The 23,733-nt window shown below is 45.1% G+C and overlaps 1 protein-coding gene across 2 annotated transcripts in view; it reads left to right on the top strand.

Moving 5' to 3' along the window:
• The first annotated feature begins 1,253 nt into the window (after positions 1-1,253).
• LOC121553728 (C-terminal-binding protein 2) overlaps positions 1,254-23,733 on the top strand; it is a 109,747-nt gene continuing 87,267 nt past the window's right edge. For both annotated transcript variants that reach the window (XM_041867070.1, XM_041867072.2), the window contains exon 1: positions 1,254-1,554. The gene's annotated coding sequence lies outside the window, so the exon portion shown is untranslated. The remainder of the gene's footprint in view (positions 1,555-23,733) is intronic.

The raw sequence follows: 23,733 nt of genomic DNA, 5'->3' as shown, positions 1-23,733 counted from the left end.
TCAGTTTATCTTTCCTTTTTACCTTTCTTAAATGTTAAATGGAAATGTTATGCTAATATTGTATTAGAACACTGTAATGTGCATTAACCAATGGGCCTCCACCTGCTCTCTGTCATGAAGTTACGACACTACTGAAATTCACAGTGGTTAAAATGTTCACAGGTCCTGCTCTGCTCTTATTTCGCTTTTTAGCCCCTTAAATTCCCCCCATTATTGGCAGGACTGATTCCTCGCTGCCTCTGGGGTTGGTCGGGGTATGTCTTGGTGATGCTGTCAAGGAGGGAAATTCATTTGAGCTCACTGTATTTCACAAATGTAAGTGGACCAAAGTCCCTCACTGATCATGCCCGCCACCATCTGTGCCATATTTGACATTTTAGTCATTTAGCAGACGCTCTTATCCAGAGTGACTTACATGAGCAATTAGGGTTAATTGCCTTGCTCAAGGGCACATCGACAGATTTTTCACCTAGCCGGCTCGGGGATTCAAACCAGTGACCTTTCGGTTACTGACCCAATGCTCTTAACTGCTAGGTTTCATTGCAAATGTTCTAGAATTCTATTTCAATGCAGAAAGTGTCTGTCCACAGAAAATGGACAGGAAACTGTACATATTGCATGTTTAAAACATGACATGGACATGACTGCAGCTGCAGTGGATGCCCTACAAGTTGCAGACAATGAGTGGAGCTGCAAGATGCTGAACTTACACTTGCTCTTTTGCACTCTCTCTCTCTCTCTCTCTCTCTCTCTCTCTTGCTCTCTCTCTCTCACACACACACACTTACACATGTCCACACATACAAACACCACAGTAGAGATGAAGAAAACACCATTGCTGTGTCAGCTAAGGTGGGATAAAAGAGAGAAAGGAGAGAGTAGTGAGTCTTCCATGGGTTCTAGTGTAAAACCAAATAAATGTATTTGAACCTAATTAATACTAACATTGATTCATCTGCTGGGATGCAGACATGTCCATACTAGCCCCTCACATAACACCAAGGTTTAGGGCCAACGAGGAGGACATCATCAAACAGATTTAGGGCATTGTCTTTATGGCTATTTGACAAAATATGTTCACATTTGTTAGAAATGTATCCGTCCTTCTCTGGTGATAGGTGATCCATCTGACCTGTGTGTGTGTGTATGGGCGGCGAGCGCATGTGGGGAGCCATTGGTTTGTATGGGCAAAAGCCCCGCCTCATTCAAAATTCGAGAGAAAAAAAAGGAAAGAAAACTGATACACACCTCTCTCAGTTCTTGCAGGAGGGAAAGAATAGGAAGGAGTGTGTACGCATAAAAACGGTGTCGCAATCTCAAGCATAGGCTATTTTAAAGGAAAAGGCGACTTTCTCTCAACAACCAAGATTAGGAATCAATAATTTATGCGACGGAGATTGGTCCCGTTGCTCTAGGATTAAGTTTTTGTGGCATCTAAAGGTGGATCATTAGCTTAATTAATATCCAACATAGGAAGCGATCTTGTGAAGCATATGATGATATTTTCGGACGCCTAAAGCCACCGTTTGAACTCTCAATAAACATCTAATCGAGGTAGGAAGAAATATCATTTTCTAATGATTTCGAAAACCACTGTTGTGCCACTGGTGTAGTTTTGAAAGCTATCTTTGACGCTCGTCGGTGCCCATGTGTCTCTGCGCCATCAAGAACGGGAGGGACGAGGAAGGGAATTGTGGGCTATTCTGAGGACATCTTTGTGATAAGGAAAAAATACAGTGGTAAAGGCATAATGATATTATGTCCGTCTCTCATACCAACACAACAACCGTCTTTGGAACTGTTCAAAAATATTGAATAGAAAAATAGGTGAATAAGAGGACAGAAGAAGAATTCCATTTGAACTGGCAGTGCAAATTTCAACACGTTGAGGAAGTCTATTTTAGACATTTCACATTATATCATTGGATAGAAAATAGTAATTTAGATTTAAAAAGTAAAATATCTCTAATCATTTGAGTAGGTTATGAAAACAGATCAGTGTAACCGTGCCACCATGCAGTGCTTTACTTTATTAACTTGAGGTTTACAAGGTAGTCTCTCCCTCCCACTCTTTGCTTTATAGCATGCATCTACAGCACACTTCACAGATGGAAGCAGGTGGTGTGATTTTAGAAGGCCAAATCTCTTCTTCCAAGTCCCCTGGATTCAGCTTTTGTCATTGATATTACAAAAGTATCCCACATAATCACTGAAAACCAATAATGTGAGGAATTCAGACTCCTCATACAATGATTACTGTGGTATAGGTGCAAACCAACAAGAGCTTTATTGGACTGTCCATTCCCGCTACTTCACAATTTGGCATTATCATGTTAAAGGACCTGGCAGGGATTGGTATGAAAATATATATTTTTTTCAATTTCGAGGCTCAAGTGGAAGGAAGGTACTTGGGAGAGGGTTCTTTTGTCTGAAGGGGTCGAAGGGGTGGGGACTGTGGCTGTATGCAGATGTGCTGCTGGCAACGGACATCTGCTCTCCCCTGTGGGCATATCATGAAGTTTGTTGGTGCTGGCTGTGGTGAAAAGGCCCTGTCAGTAACGCCTTAATACCCCCGCTGCCCTCTCATCTCGAGGGGAAACAGACCTCTGTTCCCTTGCCCTATTTAAGTATTTTCTGGGTTGGTCTAGAGTGGGAATGTTTTGATTTCAAGGTTGCTAAATTTGCCTTTTCATTTAAGTTTCTTCCTTTCTCTATCCTATATATTCCTACTGGGATGATTTGTGTGCTTAACTGAGAATAGAGTCTCTCCCCATACCCTCTGTTTCACCCCTCTCTACCTCTATCCATCCTCCCTGTTGGGGGTTGAACTTCCCCTCACGTATCCCTGGCCTTTATGTATTCAAATATGAAAGTGTTTTCCCCCTCCAGGCAGACGCATCACACAAGGAATCACAATGTACATGGCAGCTCATATCAGGGCGTTTGATTTATCACAGACGGCAGGAAAATGCAAACCAGCACTTTAATATTTATGTCATCCCAGTGCATCCCAGAGTTGTGCATGAAGGGTAGCCAGGGAGTTGCTGTGTTGGAACTGATTCTTAGGTGGATGTGAATGTGTATTGCACAAACTAAAGTAGAGAAGGTCTAGAGCATGACTTGTCAATGGTGGATTTATTGGTAGAAACCTATGCCAGTGTGCCACTTTTTCACGTAAATTGAAGGCTGCTTTTATTGGATAACAGTTTTGACTAAATGGTGATATGCTGTTGCATTTAGATGCATATTAACAATCACATGTAGCAAATGACATTCCCAGTGCATGAACCTAAAACACACCTAAAAATAGGTGTGTGACACACAAAACATGTCTGGACATGGTGGTTCTGAATGTAATGATCTCATTGAAGAACACTTGGTGTTTGAATAGAGGGCACCTTGTTCACAGCACATGTTGTAATCAGTTGTCATAAGCTGATCGTTTGACATGTTATGTAATTGATATGACAGTGTTATGTAGGCTTCATAACAGAGCTGTTAATGCATGAAACACACTTTAATAAGATAAAAAAATAAAAAAATATACAGATGATTGAATGTGTTGTCAGATTGCTGTCCATTAAGCACATGTAACGTCTAGCCGTGTTTGAACAGGATGCTATGTAGACAGGCATTTGAAGTCACACAATTGAGTGGCAAAGCAATTACAATTATTAATCATATCCTCACATCCCAATAATCTATTTAACACATTAATTTGGGCACTACTGAAATTGCTCAAGCGGAATCCACTAAGGGTTTCTCAAAGGCAAAAGCATAAACCTCTTTAGCGATTTACCATAGGAAGTCTTCTGAGACCGTTTCACTACCCTGCGATTGTGCAATGCATTATGGAGAGGAGGTAATTGGTGTGAAATTACAATTTACCATCTGCCTAGGGAGGACATTTATAGCCTGATGTCACTCACAGTTTTTCACATTTGAGGGATACAGGGGCAGTTTCTCTCAAATAACGATTGATTTATGGTTAGATTTAAAACATCTACACTCTTATTGTTCAGGAGATGTGACTGTGGTATGGCACAGTATGTTCTAAGATATGGACTATAGGTTGAAAGGTATAGCAGGCTATTTCTGGAGTGATAATGGACTACAGTGATGTTTGACAGGGTGTTGTCATGGTGACCATGCTTATACAATGGTTACAGATTAACTTTATTAGCAACTGATTTCTGCAAAACCTGCAGGGAGCACAAGGTGATAGTAAACCTGCAGGGAGCACAAGGTGATAGTACTCTCTACAGAAAGAATGACCACCCCACTATGGCCATTGTGTGTGCTCATGTGTATAATTCTGTTTGTGTAAAGAGGGATAATTGCTGAAGGTCATAGACTTTACCCTGCAGATTCCTGGTTCTGCATGCCTGTTGATAAGACCTATTTGCCAAGGTGAGTGGACCTGCTGCTGTGTGTGTGTGTTTGGGGGGTAGTCTTGTTTCTGGTGTGGAGGAGAGAGCAGGGCTCGACATTAAGGCTTGTCCGGGGCAAGTAAAACAAATAGTCGGACAACCAGAATATAGATTTCAGTTGTCCGAATGGACATGTAAAAATATCACAATATCAAACAATTACTCAGATCAGAATTGGATCAGGCTGCCGCAGGGCAGTGCGTGGTTGACATTCTGAGTAAATAAATAAATTGCCTATATTCCTATTTGCTATTGCCTATTTCAATAAATATGTTATATTTACACAAAGCAAGAGAACAATGTAGACAGAGCTAGTCTCATCAAAGCAGCGCAAAATATCCGGTCCGAAAGTGTTTTTGTTTTTCTCTCTCGAATGTCGGATGATCTGGGCCAATAGCCGAAGTCTATTTTTATAGCAGACACTATTGTTGTAGAAGCCCATATATTCTATTTTCTTTCCATTTGATATGAATATGACTTAGCCTGTTAAGCCACTATTTCCGTTTAATGCATGCTAGATTTCTCCTGCCGCGCTATTTCTTGAAAAAACAATTAATACATCTAACAGAGTTCTAGGCTATCTCAGAAAGTTGTATGTTGTTTTTGAATAACCCCAAAACATGGGAGGCCTAAGGTAATAGTGAGAGAGACAGAAGAAGTAATAGCAAGATATACACATCTAATGAGAAATTTGAACAAACCTTACAGTTGGGCAAAGCATTATAGGACAGAAATTATGCAAGGCCAGAAAAAAACACCTTCTTTGCCATTGCGAACCAAATGACCAAAAGCCTAATCCTACTAACTGAAATATCATAAAAGCATTAAGACAAATTAAAGTTATGAAGAGTATTTTCCAAACTATTCTAATAAAGTGTTTAATGTCCTAAAGTTGCAGCTTTCAAATGGGATAATTATGAAAGTCGGAGTCTACGCTATTCTCATTCACATAATTATTTATTTGATTTATATTTTTTTCTGGTACTTTTTACCCCTTTCTCTCCCCAATTTCGTGATATCCAATTGGTAGTTACAGTCTTATCCCATCGCTGCAACCCCCGTATGGAGAGGCGAAGGTCGAGAGCCATGCGTCCCGAAACACAACCCTGCCAAGCTGCACTGCTTCTTGACACACTGCTCGCTTAACCAGGAAGCCAGCCGCACCAATGTGTCGGAGGAAACACCGTACAGCTGGTGACCCAAGTCAGCGTGCATGCACCCGGCCCGCCACAAGGAGTCGCTAGAGCGCGATGGGACAAGGACATCCCGGCCGGCCAAACCCTCCCCTAACCCAGACGACGCTGGGCCAATTGTGCTCCGCCTCATGGGTCTCCTGGTCGCGGCCGGTTGTGGCACAGCCCGGGAACGAACCCAGATCTGTAGGGACACCTCAAGCACTGCGATGCAGTGCCTTAGACCGCTGCGGCACTCGGGTCAAAAGAAAATTTTGGCTACAGCTAAGGAAAGCTTATGAAAGAACTCTGTAGTTGGCTTAGGTCTATTTCCATATTATTCTAGCAATGTGCAACCTACCTACAACGCATATAGTAGCCTAGGCCAATAAGAGAGGAGGATGAGGAAAAAATGAGAATCTGTTTATAATGATCCAGTTCTGAGAACAGCAGAGTTGCTCTGCAGTCCATGATGATTTACAACCCATCACAAGACGCACAGCCAGCGAGGCTAGTTGACAATGTCAATCCGAAACCACACAGAGAAACGCCGTCGACGGCGTCAAAATTTGCGTTCAAAGGTAAAGAGCGTAAATTCACATACACTGCGTAGCGTATGCCAACTTAATTGTCATGAGAATCCATAAAAACAGTTGTATTTGTTATGTACGTTATGTAGCCCTTGTGAATTATTGTTGTGTGTTCCTTTTGACTCACCTTATGTCAGAGCCACCGTACCTGCCTGCTGTTATGTTGGCTAATGAATGTGAGGAGAGTTGTAGCTAATACACCCTAGCAGTTTATAAAGAATTTGGCTAGTCTCGTTCTTTCTACATAACAGTATTCTCTCTTGAACAGAGTTCCTTGAGTTTCCCAGCCGTAGCCTGCCTAGGCTATATGCCTGTGCTCGAAATCAACAAAGGTAGGCATAAAGTTATTGTTTACAAATATGTATTATTGGCACTAGCAGCTAAACTTATCAACACTAAATAGACACTTTTTAACTATACGTGTCACAATTCCAGACGTAACAATGCACAAACAGTCTATTTTCTGGCAATTTATCCGCTGACTTTACCAGCATTGCTTCTCGTAAACGCGAGAAAAATAGACTCGCTTTCTAATTTAAGCGCATGACTTCGTTGACCGTCGCGGGCCGTCTGTTTTGTCTCATTCACTACTGTGCATTCTAATTCCAGTGTACACGCTTGATCACGTAAGTAAAAATCACTATTCGTTTGATTTGGGCTTCACTCGCTCCATCTGTGCGATTCGGCACACACAGATAGCCAGATAGGCCTAGGCTACTACACGTCTCTATAGTGCCACAGATAGCCAGATAGGCCTAGGCTACTACACGTCTCTATAGTGCCACAGATAGCCAGATAGGCCTAGGCTACTACACGTCTCTATAGTGCCACAGATAGCCAGATAGTCCTAGGCTACTACACGTCTCTATAGTGCCACAGATAGCCAGATAGGCCTAGGCTACTACACGTCTCTATAGTGCCACAGATAGCCAGATAGGCCTAGGCTACTACACGTCTCTATAGTGCCACAGATAGCCAGATAGGCCTAGGCTACTACACGTCTCTATAGTGCCACAGATAGCCAGATAGGCCTAGGCTACTACACGTCTCTATAGTGCCACAGATAGCCAGATAGGCCTAGGCTACTACACGTCTCTATAGTGCCACAGATAGCCAGATAGGCCTAGGCTACTACACGTCTCTATAGTGCCACAGATAGCCAGATAGGCCTAGGCTACTACACGTCTCTATAGTGCCACAGATAGCCAGATAGTCCTAGGCTACTACACGTCTCTATAGTGCCACAGATAGCCAGATAGGCCTAGGCTACTACACGTCTCTATAGTGCCATAGATAGCCAGATAGTCCTAGGCTACTACACGTCTCTATAGTGCCATAGATAGCCAGATAGTCCTAGGCTACTACACGTCTCTATAGTGCCACAGATAGCCAGATAGGCCTAGGCTACTACACGTCTCTATAGTGCCACAGATAGCCAGATAGTCCTAGGCTACTACACGTCTCTATAGTGCCACAGATAGCCAGATAGTCCTAGGCTACTACACGTCTCTATAGTGCCACAGATAGCCAGATAGTCCTAGGCTACTACACGTCTCTATAGTGCCACAGATAGCCAGATAGGCCTAGGCTACTACACGTCTCTATAGTGCCACAGATAGCCAGATAGTCCTAGGCTACTACACGTCTCTATAGTGCCACAGATAGCCAGATAGTCCTAGGCTACTACACGTCTCTATAGTGCCACAGATAGCCAGATAGGCCTAGGCTACTACACGTCTCTATAGTGCCACAGATAGCCAGATAGGCCTAGGCTACTACACGTCTCTATAGTGCCACAGATAGCCAGATAGGCCTAGGCTACTACACGTCTCTATAGTGCCACAGATAGCCAGATAGTCCTAGGCTACTACACGTCTCTATAGTGCCACAGCTCCACCAAAGTGGGATAGGCTATTCGAAAAGATTTGGCTCCACTAAATATATTTAGTCAATGTCATGATTCCTCTCGTCCCTCCTGTAGCATGAAGCCAAATGCGTAGAAGTCTTTTTATTTAATTTGCTACAAGGGAGTAGCGAAACCATGCAGACAATCGGCCCTCCATGGAATGAGTTTGACACATGGTCTTTGGGCAAATGCAGAAAATTGTTTCAGATCCCTCCTATGTACTTCAATAATTTTCAGTCACCCTTTTGGGCTATGGTGTTACAGACTTTTTTGTTGTTGTTGGGACAAGTGACTTCAGCTTTCGGACAAGTAAAAAATCAGTCCTACTTGTCCAAAGGACAAGTGGCTAAAAAAGTTAATGTCAAGCCCTGAGAGAAGATGCGAGGATCAAGGAAAATACTTTTGAGATTCACCCTCACTGAGAGATAGAGAGCTCAGACAGCAGTGGGAGGCTTTCACAGCCTTCTCATTGTATTAGAGTAGGAGGATCATCATGCCATGCCACTGGGCCCAGTAATGGCCTCCCTTCTGGTGAAAAACACTGCCCTGTAGATTTCCTCTCCTCTCCTTAATGACAGGTCATTTTCATCTAAACAAGCAATTAATTGCTCTCAACAGCATGGAGGCTTGGCCAGGGCTGGGTGACAGGGCTCGCTAAGGGAAGTGTTATCATAGGACGAGATGAAGTTATTATGTTCAGACAGTGTGTGAGTGCACATAGACTAGGAGTGAGGGAGACATTGTTATTCTGGTCAATAGAATATCAGGTCATGTAGCAAACTTTTTTCTCTCTCTCTCTCTCTCTCTCTCTCTCTCTCTCTCTCTCTCAAGACCTTTCGTAGACTTTCATATACCATGTAGGATTATGAATCAATAGCAGCACAGGCAACCAACGACATGAAACTGTTTTTGGGTGTACAGTATGCTTCTTGACACACTGCTCGCTTAACCAGGAAGCCAGCCGCACCAATGTGTCGGAGGAAACACCGTACAGCTGGTGACCCAAGTCAGCGTGCATGCACCCGGCCCGCCACAAGGAGTCGCTAGAGCGCGATGGGACAAGGACATCCCGGCCGGCCAAACCCTCCCCTAACCCAGACGACGCTGGGCCAATTGTGCTCCGCCTCATGGGTCTCCTGGTCGCGGCCGGTTGTGGCACAGCCCGGGAACGAACCCAGATCTGTAGGGACGCCTCAAGCACTGCGATGCAGTGCCTTAGACCGCTGCGGCACTCGGGTCAAAAGAAAATTTTGGCTACAGCTAAGGAAAGCTTATGAAAGAACTCTGTAGTTGGCTTAGGTCTATTTCCATATTATTCTAGCAATGTGCAACCTACCTACAACGCATATAGTAGCCTAGGCCAATAAGAGAGGAGGATGAGGAAAAAATGAGAATCTGTTTATAATGATCCAGTTCTGAGAACAGCAGAGTTGCTCTGCAGTCCATGATGATTTACAACCCATCACAAGACGCACAGCCAGCGAGGCTAGTTGACAATGTCAATCCGAAACCACACAGAGAAACGCCGTCGACGGCGTCAAAATTTGCGTTCAAAGGTAAAGAGCGTAAATTCACATACACTGCGTAGCGTATGCCAACTTAATTGTCATGAGAATCCATAAAAACAGTTGTATTTGTTATGTACGTTATGTAGCCCTTGTGAGTCACCCTTTTGGGCTATGGTGTTACAGACTTTTTTGTTGTTGTTGGGACAAGTGACTTCAGCTTTCGGACAAGTAAAAAATCAGTCCTACTTGTCCAAAGGACAAGTGGCTAAAAAAGTTAATGTCAAGCCCTGAGAGAAGATGCGAGGATCAAGGAAAATACTTTTGAGATTCACCCTCACTGAGAGATAGAGAGCTCAGACAGCAGTGGGAGGCTTTCACAGCCTTCTCATTGTATTAGAGTAGGAGGATCATCATGCCATGCCACTGGGCCCAGTAATGGCCTCCCTTCTGGTGAAAAACACTGCCCTGTAGATTTCCTCTCCTCTCCTTAATGACAGGTCATTTTCATCTAAACAAGCAATTAATTGCTCTCAACAGCATGGAGGCTTGGCCAGGGCTGGGTGACAGGGCTCGCTAAGGGAAGTGTTATCATAGGACGAGATGAAGTTATTATGTTCAGACAGTGTGTGAGTGCACATAGACTAGGAGTGAGGGAGACATTGTTATTCTGGTCAATAGAATATCAGGTCATGTAGCAAACTTTTTTCTCTCTCTCTCTCTCTCTCTCTCTCTCTCTCTCTCTCAAGACCTTTCGTAGACTTTCATATACCATGTAGGATTATGAATCAATAGCAGCACAGGCAACCAACGACATGAAACTGTTTTTGGGTGTACAGTATGTATGAGCACACAGATGAAGTGCCATCTGCACTCAATGGTTATGAAACCACTGCTGCCTGCTACACAGCACTGTTGAAGCTAGGAACATAAGCATTTCGCTACACCCGCCTTAACATCTGCAAAATATGTGTACGCGACCAATAACATTTCATTTGAGACTGTAAAATAGACTGTAAAAGACCGTCTGGTCAATGGCATATACAGAGGGCTGTGCTTCTCTTTACTGGATTTTGCTGTGCCATATTGGATGGGATGGTATAGCTGTTCTGTGCTGTGCTAGAGATATGGTCAAGAGAGGGAGAGAGAGATACCTAGAAGTGAGCTCCTCTCCATTTGTGCTGACACAGCCTTCAACTTTGGTGAAGAAAACCAGCCAATGACACACAAACACTGTCAATTCACCCAGAATGTGTTTTTCTTTTTTCTCACTCCACCCTTTCCTATCTCAGCATCTCTGGGGTTAGTTGAAGCTCCTTTGTGCCGTAGCTGGGCCTCATTCAGCTCCTCTGACATGGAGTAGTGTCAGAAGGATGTTTCCTGCTGTTGTTGGACTAGCTAGTCAACTACGAGATAAAATGCTATGGAGTCTGTGAGACTGAGGAAAAAGCACAATTTTGCTGAGCTTCACTTCAAGAGAACATGAATGCTCACTGTGAGAAAAGAAAGGAGTTACTGTTAGTGTTTGTAAGTCATGCTTGGATACAGCACTAATTGGGGGAATTCAAATGTTTGGCATTTCTCTCCCACAAAGTTTGGAAAGATGTTTAAATCCACTGTTTCAGGGAAAGGAATGCTGTCTGCAAGTGGTAACATCATTGTATCAACATAGCTGATCAGTCATGCCAAGGCTAGTGCAAAGTGATTACATGCATTCTTTATATACAACCTTTCATTATGTTTTTAGTGTCTACAACTGTGTAATTTAGTACATGAACTTGGCTAATGTGAAAGATGTGGCCAAATGGCAGCTATTGTAAATTAATAACAATCCATCTTGTCAGAGAAGCAAAATGCAGACCGCAAATATCCTGTTTTCTTTTACCTAACACTTCACTCTTTTCTGTGCTGCCAATTGTAAAACCAGAGCACTTGAACTATCTATCTGAAAGGCATATGAATATGCATGATAAGCCTTCTTTTCTTTCTCAGAGTAGTTGTCCGAAGGACCTGTCACAGTGTTTGATGGGACCTGACATTTGAAAAGGTCTTTGAAGAAAAAGCTATTTATGACAACTCCAGAACTCTTAGCAGCATGATGTACATTGTATTATGAAAGGAGAACAGCTCCTGCATATTTAAATGCAAATACATTATTGTGAATGTGCAGTCTAATAAAATGATTCATTTTGAAGGAAAAATACTGTGTTTTATCTTATAGTTTAGACTTCAATATGTTGGAGTGGTCTTAGAAATCATGGAAATCAGGTCTGCTGGCACCCCTATAGTATATTAACTTAACAGTTATGTCGTGGGTAAAGTTTTACAGCTTGTTTTACTAGTCTGCTGTTGCTGTGTGGCACATTGAGCAGACAACGAGGAGGCCCCTGAAGTTTTGGGAGGGCAGCCCTGTAGTGTAACACCAGTCTCTGGCTGTTTAATGGCCTAGATGGGGTAACGCCTAGGGAAACCAGAGCCCAGAATATGTGGACTTTGACTTGGTTGTGCAATACTTTCTTGAGAAACTCCCCATTCCTTATATCATGAACCGTTTACCAGCCACAGAAAAATACCCTGAAAGATGCAACTGAGAAATCCTACACAAAACCAGATGCTGACACTAATACAGACTCTGACATTGATACCCAGATACTGTTATCTTAACCTCAGGGACTAATGACTGTATTTATTCAGTCTTAACTGCCTCGACTACTTTGTATACACTCAATCTTGGCATGAGGCAATCTGGCAAAAGTCCAGAGGCTAACGACTACTAACCGCTATTGGGTCAAATACTCTTATTTCCTACTATGTGAACATCAGTGTATCGCTGACAGAGAGCAAGCATCAGCGCACATTGCATAGACTATCTGTCTGTCAAACATCTTTACAGAGCACTAGTTATCTATGTATTACTTGTTGCAGAGGAGTATGAAAGACTGGGAAACTGCCACTAGCAAACATTTTTTTCATCTCCCCTCTGAAAGCATAGATTATCTCCTTGTAAACAAAGTGACAGAAGTGCTGCCAGAGTGGTTGATGTAACAGAATGGATGGATCTTATTGCCCCATTTCCAGCATGAATATGGATAGGAGTATTTGGCATGCCTACAGGGTAATCCTTTGATTCTTAGCTTTGGAGAGCACAGTGGGATGGTTGACTTTTAACTTGTCTGCTTGTTCATATGGCGATGTTTGATTTCCCTCATATGGAGATGTTTGATTTCTGATCCGGAACAAAAGTGTAGGGAATTACTCCTCTATGTTTTTCTGAGCTAGCGTAGCAAGGCCCGACAGATTCATCCTCCTCTAGTACCTCCTACTCAGCTATCTTGGCATATCTAAGAGTTTCTATTTTAAATATTAGGGATCAGTATACCAAAATACATTTTAAGAGTTGTTGTTTTTTACAGTGCCAAAAGTAAGATAAGATGCTTGCTGGTATGCTGTCATTTTTTTCCTACCAGTTATTTTTTATGAAGTGGGATGAATTATCCACATTTTATGAAAACAGATTTAGCTGTCATTTCTATGACAATATAGGTTGTGCTGACGTTAACACTCCAGTCTCCACAATTACAAAATATAGGCCTACAGTACAGTACTGTGTAGCTCAATAGAGCTAAAGTAAACTCCATTAACTATAGGATGATGTTAGACAGAGGAGTCCATTAGTATCCGTGATAGCCATGCTCTGTGGCTGTTTACAGGAATCTGCTGACGAAGCATACTGTATATTAAGTTACGCCCAGACGCCCCAGCCTTTATAACTAGGGCTGGGCAATATGGCCTAAAAATCCTATCTCCATTTTGTTCTAACTTATGGACGTTTTACGATATACTGTATACCCCCCCCCCCAATAAAGGTCAATACACTGCACAATTTAAGGTCAATACACTGCATTTCAAACAGTCAGGAATCATCTAATGAATTCAGGGCTTGTAAAAGTATACTTAGGCTAAATTGAAGCCTTCCACAACCATAAGACCCACTAATTATGTAATGATTTAATCAAAATAGTTTAAACTGCTTTTTTTGCAAGAATTATTGATCTGGCTTCCAAGTCTGTCTATGAAAATGCCCTTTGTGTTACAAATTTAACCAGAACCATGCCCAATGCACATCCACTAATAATGGCCAACTTCTGGTAGCAGGCATTATAGAAAATGAACACAGGTCTCATAAACAATCTCTCAAGCACAAGCCCACAATGGCGAGAGACCGGACGGAGCCTTGTTAGTGCCTGGCTCGCAGTCGGCGTTCCAATTCATCCCAAAGGTGTTCGATGGGGTTGAGGTCAGGGTTCTGTGCAGGCCAGTCAAGTTCTTCCACACCGATCTCGACAAACCATTTCTGTATGGACCTCACTTTGTGCATGGGGGCATTGTCATGCTGAAACAGGAAAGGGCCTTCCCCAAACTGTTGCCACAAAGTTGGAAGCACAGAATCGTCTAGAATGTCATTGTATGCTGTAGCGTTAAGATTTTCCTCCACTGGAACTAAGGGGCCTAGCCCGAACCATGAAAAACAGCCCCTGGCCATTATTCCTCCTCCACCAAACTTTACAGTTGGCACTATGCATTGGGGCAGGTATTGTTCTCCTGGCATCTGCCAAACCCAGATTTGTCTGTCGGACTGCCAGATGGTGAAGCGTAATTCATCACTCCAGAGAACGCGTTTCCACTGCTCCAGTGTCCAATGGCGGCGAGCTTTACACCACTCCAGCTGACGTTTGGCATTGAGCAAGGTGATCTTAGGCTTGTGTGCAGCTGCTCGGCCTTGGAAACCCATTTCATGAAGCTCCCGACGAACAGTTATTGGGCTGACGTTGCTTCCAGAGGCCATTTGGAACTCGGTAGTGAGTATTGCAGCCAAGGACAGACTATTTTTACGCGCTCGGCGGTCCCGTTCTGTGAGCTTGTGTAGCCTACCACTTCGCGGCTGAGCCATTGTTGCTCCTAGACGTTTCAACTTCACAATAACAGCACTTACAGTTGACAGGGGCAGCTCTAGCAGGGCAGAAATTTGACAAACTGACTTGTTGGGAAAGTGGCATCCTATGACGGTGCCACGTTGAAAGTCACTGAGCTCTTCGGTAAGGCCATTCTACTGCCAATGTTTCTCTATGGAGATTGCATGGATGTGTGCCTGATTTTATACACCTATCAGCAATGGGTGTGGCTGAAATAAACAGTGAGTAGCATTTTTGAGTTACTTGGATAGTTTAGGTCAGAAACTGTAAAAAATGTCTGCAATGCGCTCGTTATCATTCTCTATGGGATTTTACATGTACTTGTTAGCATTACAGAGTATCAGTGGGGTTTGAAAACAGTGCCTCTTGTGTTCAGTGCTGATATTACCGAATATCCCGGTATGGCACAAGGTCGGTATGAAGATATGACAATTTGGATACCGCCCAAGCCTAGTTGAAACTGCTTTTTTGTCAGAGAGGAAGAAGTAATCTTTCGTCTTTGTGAGTGGCAGGAGCTTGGTGAGTAGGAAGGTGCACAGACTTTTACATTTTAGTCATTTAGCAGACACTCTTATCCAGAGCGACTTACATGAGCAATTAGGGTTAAGTTCCTTGCTTAAGGGCACATCAACAGATTTTTCACCTAGTCGGCTCGGGGATTAGAACCAGCGACCTTTCGGTTACTGGCACAACGCTCTTACCCACTAAGCTACCTGCCGCCCACACAGCACAAAAGGAGCAAAGGAGACGAGACCAAAAAGACAACGCTCATAAAAACAACAACAACCAAAAAAAACGTTATTCTTGCAACTTGATCGCACTAAAACAAATTTGAATAAATCAAATGAATTCGATATATCGCCCAGCCCTAATTGTAACATGACCTAAAATGGCAATGAAATTGTTAGTCATTAGCTTAGAAGCACAAGGTTGTTTGTGTCTTTAGCTAGCTCGTTAATCATAGTCGAAAACACTTTCAGACTGGGGAAATTATTTCTATAGTGTTGTTATTTTAGGTGTAATATCATGATGTATGGACCAGTGCCACTTTCCTGGGGCATTTGATAAGGACAAAGGAAGATAAACAATTCAGCAGATCTTGTTTGAAATGGAGACAACAGAAATACCACTCTTATCTTATTTTATCATGCATTTTTGTTATCCTCTCTTTGTCTTTCACCTTTTCACATTCGTGAACTTTGTCAGTCTTTCTGTTTCTCGCTCACTTCACACTTTTCCAAGCATGTGTCCTTGTCTGCTCTTTGTCTGTTTCACTCCAACTTTCTTTCTGTTGCTGTTTATCTCGGTCTGTCTGTGGTTAAAGGTCACCTTGTCCTTCACAGGTATTCTATGTGGCATTCTCTGTGGTATCTGTTGAGTTCAGCCTCTGTCGCTGGTCAGGGAAGCATTCCAGTGTAATTAACCTGCCTGCTACACGGTGTCACGATCGTCTGAAGAAGCGGACCAATACGCAGCGCGTGGAGTGAACATGATGACTTTATTTAATAAAGCAACCACAAAAAACAACAAATGACGATAGTGAAGTCCTCTGTAACACTGACAGAAACATGGAACAAAAACCCACAAATACAATGTGAAAACACACAGTTTAAATATGGCTCCCAATCAGAGATAACGAGCCGACAGCTGACACTCGTTACCTCCGATTGGGAGTCATATGACTAATAAAGAACAATTAACCCCAAACATAGAAATGAACAACCAGAAATCCCCAACATAGAAATACACCCAAACAATGAAAATGAACAACCCTGGCTCAAATATCAACGTCCATGGAGCCAGAGTGTCACAGTACCCCCTAAAGGTGCGACCTCCGGCGCACCAGCATACAGTCTAGGGAGGGTCTGGGTGGGCGTCTGTCCATGGTGGCGGCTCTGGCCCAGGTCGTGGTCCCCACCCCACCTTAGTCACTATCCGCTTCCGTATCCCCCTCCACATGACCACCCCCCAACTAAACCCCACTGGATTAAGGGGCGGCACCGGACTAAGGGGCAGCACCGGACTAAGGGGCAGCACTGGACTAAGGGGCAGCACCGGACTAAGGGGCAGCACTGGACTAAGGGGCAGCACTGGACTAAGGGGCAGCACTGGACTAAGGGGCAGCACCGGACTAAGGGGCAGCACCGGACTAAGGGACAGTACCTGACTAACTGGCGGATCCTGGCTGGCTGGCTCTGGCGGATCCTGGCTGGACGGCTCTGGCGGATCCTGGCTGGCAGAAGGCTCTGGCTGATCCTGTCTGGCAGAAGGCTCTGGCTGATCCTGTCTGGCGGAAGGCTCTGGCTGATCCTGTCTGGCGGAAGGCTCTGGCTGATCCTGTCTGGCGGAAGGCTCTGGCTGATCCTGTCTGGCGGAAGGCTCTGGCTGATCCTGTCTGGCGGAAGGCTCTGGCTGATCCTGTCTGGCGGAAGGCTCTGGCTGATCCTGTCTGGCGGAAGGCTCTGGCTGATCCTGTCTGGCGGAGAGCTCTAGCGGCTCCGGTCTGGCGGACGGCTCTGAAGGCTCATGGCAGACGGGGCGGCTTTGCAGGCTCAGTACAGACGGGCAGTTCCTGCGGCGCTTGGCAGACGGACAGTTCAGACGGCGTTGGGCAGACGGGCAGTTCAGGCGCCGTTGGGCAGACGGGCAGTTCAGACGGCGTTGGGCAGACGGACAGTTCAGACAGCGTTGGGCAGACGGACAGTTCAGGCCCCGTTGGGCAGACGGCAGACTCTGGCCGTCTGAGGCGCATCGTAGGCCTGGTGCGTGGTGCCGGAACAGGAGGTACCGGGCTGAGGACACGCATCTCAGGGCTAGTGCGGGGAGAAGCAACAGGGCATGCTGGACCCTGGGAACGCACATAAGGGCTAGTGCGGAGAGCCGGAACAGGGCATGCTGGACCCTGGGGACTCACATTAAGCCTAGTGCGGAGAGCAGCAACAGGGCATGCTTGGCCCTGGGGACGCACATAAGGCCTAGTGCGGAGAGCAGCAACAGGGCATGCTGGACCCTGGGGACGCACATAAGGCCTAGTGCGGAGAGCAGGAACAGGCCGGGCTGGGCTGGCGACGCGCACCGTATCCCTGGTGCGAGTGGCCGGAACAGGCCGGGCCGGGCTGGCGAAGCGCACCGTATCCCTGGTGCGTGGAGTAGGAACAGGCCGGGCTGAGCTGGCGACGCGCACCGTATCCCTGGTGCGAGTGGCCGGAACAGGCCGGGCCGGGCTGGCGAAGCGCACCGTATCCCTGGTGCGTGGAGTAGGAACAGGCCGGGCTGAGCTGGCGACGCGCACCGTATCCCTGGTGCGAGTGGCCGGAACAGGCCGGGCCGGGCTGGCGGCGCACCCTATCCCTGGTGCGTGGAGCAGGAACAGGCCGGGCTGGGCTGGCGACGCGCACCGCATCCCTGGTGCGAGTGGCCGGAACAGGCCGGGCCGGGCTGGCGTAGCACACCGTGGACCTGGTGCTTGGAGTAGGAACAGGCCGGTCCGTACCGGGAACACACACCACTGGCCTCAACCGAGGATCAGGAACGGGCCGGACCGGACTGGCAACACACATCAGTCTTTCACGCCGTGCCACACACACTTCCCTCCCTCTACTCGCCAATGGCTCCCGTACTCCGTTAGCCTTCTCTCCTTTTCTCCCTGTGGCAGCCTCCTGCTGCCCAGCCGCCAGCCATGTGCCCCCCCAAAATTTTTTGGGGTTGCCTCCCGTCCTTCCGACGATGGCCCTGCCGATGCCGTTGCTCCTCCTCGCCGTCGCCTCTCCACCGTCTCGTTCCATGGTCGGCGATCCATACCATCCAGGATCTCCTCCCAAGTCCAGGACCCTTTACCGTCCAACAGTTCCTCCCATGTCCAGACCCTTTGCTCCTGGACGCGCTGCTTGGTCCTTTTATGGTGGGTTTTTCTGTCACGATCGTCTGAAGAAGCGGACCAATACGCAGCGCGTGGAGTGAACATGATGACTTTATTTAATAAAGCAACCACAAAAAACAACAAATGACGATAGTGAAGTCCTCTGTAACACTGACAGAAACATGGAACAAAAACCCACAAATACAATGTGAAAACACACAGTTTAAATATGGCTCCCAATCAGAGATAACGAGCCGACAGCTGACACTCGTTACCTCCGATTGGGAGTCATATGACTAATAAAGAACAATTAACCCCAAACATAGAAATGAACAACCAGAAATCCCCAACATAGAAATACACCCAAACAATGAAAATGAACAACCCTGGCTCAAATATCAACGTCCATGGAGCCAGAGTGTCACACACGGCGGTTCATTAATCCGCTCACACTGAGAGGGCACTGTGCCCTGACACTCTCCACCACAATACACACCTCCTTTCTGCTACACACACATGCATGAACACACACACAGGAACGCACAGGCGTGCAAATACACACTATTGGAGAGAGGGCGTGTACTCTGCCAACTGAGCAAAAAGAGCAAAAAGAGAAAGACGCTTACACACACACACACACACACACACACACACACACACACACACACACACACACACACACACACACACACACACACACACACACACACACACACACACACATACTATTAAGCCAGGAAAATAGATAAATAGGGGCACTCAACTACAGGTGCAGCTGAAACAAAGCCTTTAGACACTGAATCGAGCTATTTTCAGGCTGCAAGTGCTGGGCAAACTGTAAGTGGACACAAATGATTCAGCCTCATGGTACACTTTCCTCCATCAGCACCAGCACCACCCTCCTCTCAGAGTTACCCTCCCCAGCCTTAGCACCTCTCTGCTGGGATGTTTTTCTCAGACTCCTCCCTCCCTCCCTGGAGCTATACTAACCTTATCCCCAGATCCCAGCCCGGCACATCTGTCTGTCTGCATGTTTGTGTCTGTGCATCAGCTGCCATTCTCACAGCCCAGCTGAACCTGACAGAATAATTTCACACAAAGGAAACAGGAAGTCAGTGTGTGGAGATTCGTCATGGCTATGGCTGGCTGGTTGGTTGGTTGGTATTAATCTAGGTTGGTGGTGCACAGTTCTCTCCTCTGCCCTTTCATTTAGCCTAAGCAGACGACCCCTTGGGTCAAGTCGACTGCCTTTATACTAAGGCTTCTAAGAATTTCACTTCTCCTCCTATCCCCTGGTGACTTTTAAGAGATGTGGGCTTGAATATCTCCTCTACTCAAGGTTTAACCAGGCACTGTTAGCCACCATTTATGTGCTGGGCTGTAGACTTAACCCCATGATGCTCCTATGAGCAGCACAGTGTGCACTGTGCAGGGAGAATAAATTGGTTCTAAGTGAGGAAAATGCTCTAGAAGAAAATAGCCCAGAAAGGTTTATAACTGTAATAAAGTCATCATCGACAGCACAGCCTCTCACACCTGTCATCTACAGTGGGGAAAAAAAGTATTTAGTCAGCCACCAATTGTGCAAGTTCTCCCACTTAAAAAGATGAGAGAGGCCTGTAATTTTCATCATAGGTACACGTCAACTATGACAGTTAAAATTGAGGAAAATTTTTCAGAAAATCACATTGTAGGATTTTTAATGAATTTATTTGCAAATTATGGTGGAAAATAAGTATTTGGTCACCTACAAACAAGCAAGATTTCTGGCTCTCACAGACCTGTAACTACTTCTTTAAGAGGCTCCTCTGTCCTCCACTCGTTACCTGTATTAATGGCACCTGTTTGAACTTGTTATCAGTATAAAAGACACCTGTCCACAACCTCAAACAGTCACACTCCAAACTCCACTATGGCCAAGACCAAAGAGCTGTCAAAGGACACCAGAAACAAAATTGTAGACCTGCACCAGGCTGGGAAGACTGAACCTGCAATAGCTTGGTTTGAAGAAATCAACTGTGGGAGCAATTATTAGGAAATGGAAGACATACAAGACCACTGATAATCTCCCTCGATCTGGGGCTCCACGCAAGATCTCACCCCGTGGGGTCAAAATGATCACAAGAACGGTGAGCAAAAATCCCAGAACCACACGGGGGGACCTAGTGAATGACCTGCAGAGAGCTGGGACCAAAGTAACAAAGCCTACCATCAGTAACACACTACGCCGCCAGGGACTCAAATCCTGCAGTGCCAGATGTGTCCCCCCTGCTTAAGCCAGTACATGTCCAGGCCCGTCTGAAGTTTGCTAGAATGCATTTGGATGATCCAGAAGAGGATTGGGAGAATGTCATATGGTCAGATGAAACCAAAATAGAACTTTTTGGTAAAAACTCAACTCGTCGTGTTTGGAGGACAAAGAATGCTGAGTTGCATCCAAAGAACACCATACCTACTGTGAAGCATGGGGGTGGAAACATCATGCTTTGGGGCTGTTTTTCTGCAAAGGGACCAGGACGACTGATCCGTGTAAAGGAAAGAATGAATGGGGCCATGTATCGTGAGATTTTGAGTGAAAACCTCCTTCCATCAGCAAGGGCATTGAAGATGAAACGTGGCTGGGTCTTTCAGCATGACAATGATCCCAAACACACCGCCCGGGCAACGAAGGAGTGGCTTCGTAAGAAGCATTTCAAGGTCCTGGAGTGGCCTAGCCAGTCTCCAGATCTCAACCCCATAGAAAATCTTTGGAGGGAGTTGAATGTCTGTGTTGCCCAGTGACAGCCCCAAAACATCACTGCTCTAGAGGAGATCTGCATGGAGGAATGGGCCAAAATACCAGCAACAGTGTGTGAAAACCTTGTGAAGACTTACAGAAAACGTTTGACCTGTGTCATTGCCAACAAAGGGTATATAACAAAGTATTGAGAAACTTTTGTTATTGACCAAATACTTATTTTCCACCATAATTTGCAAATAAATTCATAAAAAATCCTACAATGTGATTTTCTGGATTTTTTTTCCCTCATTTTGTCTGTCATAGTTGACGTGTACCTATGATGAAAATTACAGGCCTCTCTCATCTTTTTAAGTGGGAGAACTTGCACAATTGGTGGCTGACTAAATACTTTTTTCCCCCACTGTAGCTGTGTGTGTGTTTGTTTGTGTGTGTGTGTGTACTTTTCTATGAGGCGTGTAGCCTAATTCCTTCTTCATCAGCTCCATCTCAATCTTAGCACGTACATTACATGTTAGCTACACAGCCATGATCACAGTATGGCTGAGAGCTGAGAGCTGAGAGCTGAGAGCTGTCTGCATGACTTTTGCTAGCAGTTCAAGGTGTAATGCTACACAGCATCCATCTGTCAGGTTTCTGAATAGCAGCAACTGTGAATACCTCTAGTTAGCATACTCACTCTGCGTTGGCTGAAAAGCCATGTGGAAATGTAATTTTTCTCAGGAGAGTGTTCATGTAACAGTTTATTTTAGTTTATTAGTCATAAAAGCTGCACTGAGGAAAAACAGGCATCGGTGATTTAGTGACCTAACAGGCTGCACAAAATAATGCCACCATTATGCATTTCCTGTGTGACTTAAATGAACAGGCATTGTTAGAAAATTGTGCATTAGCCCGAGTCAGCAGTTTGTATGCTGCAGTCCCATTTACATTTAGAGTCGAGAGATGAGGAGACAGGGAGGAAGAGAGATAGACAGAGCACTCTGTCAAAAAGAAAGAAAGGAAGAAAGAAGGGGGTTGAAAGATGGATGAAAGAAAAGGGGAGAGAGAGAGGGAGTAAAAGGGATGCAGAGGAGCAAAGAGGAAATAAAAAGGAGCGATGTGGCCAGATGCTGACAGGACAAGGAGGATGAGCGAGATCGAGGATGATGAAGAGAGCAACAGAGAAGGAGAGCAGTAATTGAAAGCATATAGTGGTCGGGATAGGAGGCAGTAGAGAGGTTTAAATCACTGGTCTGAATGACAGCTTTATGTGGCCCTCAGAGCCTCAACTACCTCCATTTAATGAGACCAGATAAAAACCTCCTCAACTGCTTTTTCTATTCTCTCAGTTCTATTTGTTCTTTTTCTGCCATCCTGCGCTTTCAGGAATGTCACTCACCACCAACTAGGCTGATATATCAAGTCTTCTCGCAACTGTTACTGCCATGTCATACAGTAAGTATGCTTCTGAAAGGGCAGAAATGGCTTGGTCTTTGTCTTGTTGCTGGGGTTGCTGGATCCTCCTCACATCAGTTATGTTCATACAGTATGCACATGATTATGAGTGGGAACACTTGGCAAACACAACAGTTGTTTCCATGAGCTCCACTACAAAGTTATTCTACCGGACAGATACCTCCTGGGAAGCTCTGTTTTCTGTTTCTGATTACAGGAGGAGAAAGCAGCGCTCTGGACAATGAACAATGGTGGGCCAGAATCCCCCCACACCACCTTCTCTACTCTACTCCCCTGCCTTCTCTGTCTCATAGCAACTATCATTTCATTAACGCCATTCTTATCAGTTTGTTGCTTTTTTCCATAATTTACTTAGCAGTCACAGTGTTACTAGATGAATATACAGGTACAACTAATTTGTCATTGGTTTCTTGCTGTCTCTCTCAATATTACAGCTCTATCTGAAGGGGATATTACATGTATACACCTGGTAGTTCAGGATGATATGTGTAGTTTTATTTCATCCTTCATCTCCCTCCTGATGTGTTCACTGACTTATAGTCAAAACCCACAGATATTCAAGACGTTTCCTACAGAGAGCTAGTCCCATGAGATTATACCCTCCCCTCCTTCTACCCCTCCCCCCTCTCTTTCTCTTTCTCTGTCTCTCTTTCTCCCTCCCTCTCATTATCTCTCTCGAAGTCTGGTGTCACGTTGAGCCTGTAATATCGCCCACACGGACTAGGCCTCCTGGGTAGTTTAGCTTTCACCGTTTTCTTCCCTCTCCTCTCCTTCTCTACCTCATTTTTTTGATATTCACAAAGACTTCTTTCTGTGCCTGGTCTCCCCTGACATTGGGCAGCTGGCTTTCATCTTACGTCTCTCATAAAAAGAAAGAGAGAGAGGGAGTGTGGGTAAGAAATAGAGAGAGAGATTTTAGTGTGTAGTAATTTGAAGAAATCACCCTTCAGAGTAGGCGACTCCCTGTTAAACACATTATCTGGGAGAAATTCGGAATAAAAGTGAATTAATGTTGCTCCATTAATTGTGGTGACCTACCTACTCATGATGATTTATCACAAGTGGATCTTTTAAAGTGGTGTCACTGTCATCAAAAGCCAGCT

Source organism: Coregonus clupeaformis, chromosome 37, assembly GCF_020615455.1.
Source record: "Coregonus clupeaformis isolate EN_2021a chromosome 37, ASM2061545v1, whole genome shotgun sequence".
Taxonomy (NCBI): Eukaryota; Metazoa; Chordata; class Actinopteri; order Salmoniformes; family Salmonidae; genus Coregonus; species Coregonus clupeaformis.
Note: the sequence above shows the minus strand (reverse complement) of the source record. Positions and strands in the feature narration are given on the sequence as shown.